This window comes from Silurus meridionalis, chromosome 17 (assembly GCF_014805685.1).
Source record: "Silurus meridionalis isolate SWU-2019-XX chromosome 17, ASM1480568v1, whole genome shotgun sequence".
NCBI lineage: Eukaryota > Metazoa > Chordata > Actinopteri > Siluriformes > Siluridae > Silurus > Silurus meridionalis.
Window position 1 is genome coordinate 21378666 of NC_060900.1, and position 742 is coordinate 21379407.

Here is a 742-nt window from a genome sequence, read left to right on the forward strand (position 1 = left end):
CAGAGCACAGAGGGTTAAGGGCCTTGTGAACCCTCAACCTTCTAAACAGTAAACCAGAGCCTTAACAAATGAGCTACCACTTTTGGACTTATTGTAAATATACAAATGAACATAGAAACAGCTAAGTGGAGTCAAATTCAGTGCTTTGAAATGGTGTTTACATATTTTACTCTAAAGCCTTTGGGTTATTAATCTGAATATTTCAGGTTCAAGGCCCAACAAAAGCAAGCTGCCACTGTTGGGCCCCTGAGCAAGGCCCTTACGACTTTTTTCTCCATCGGTGCTTTCTGACAAGCTTGGATATGTGATTGTACTTTCCTGTAATGCATATGTGACAAAGTATCTTATGTCAATGTATAATTAAGTGCATGCCCCGTGCTCATTCTCGTGCCTGATAATAATTCTAAATGTACCTATGATTGGCAAGAGAGAGTCCTTGGCAGAGATATACCACTTATAAAACAGGCCAGATTTCAATTATAATCCAGACTGAAAGTACAATTTTACAGTGGTATTTTATGAGTTTAACACCTTCCACCTGCTGTGCAGCCTGTTGTTCCTGCCTCAATGAGTTAACACCTCTGCTCAGATCAGTGCAACATTCATCCAATACCTTTTGCTCCAGCTCTCGGGTTGCGCCCTAAATCACTGCCTACCGAACACATAGTGCACCTTATATGAAGCGTAATCCGTGTGATCGTCGCCTCCACGGTGCATCCTCAAGAGTCGGAAGTCATTCAAT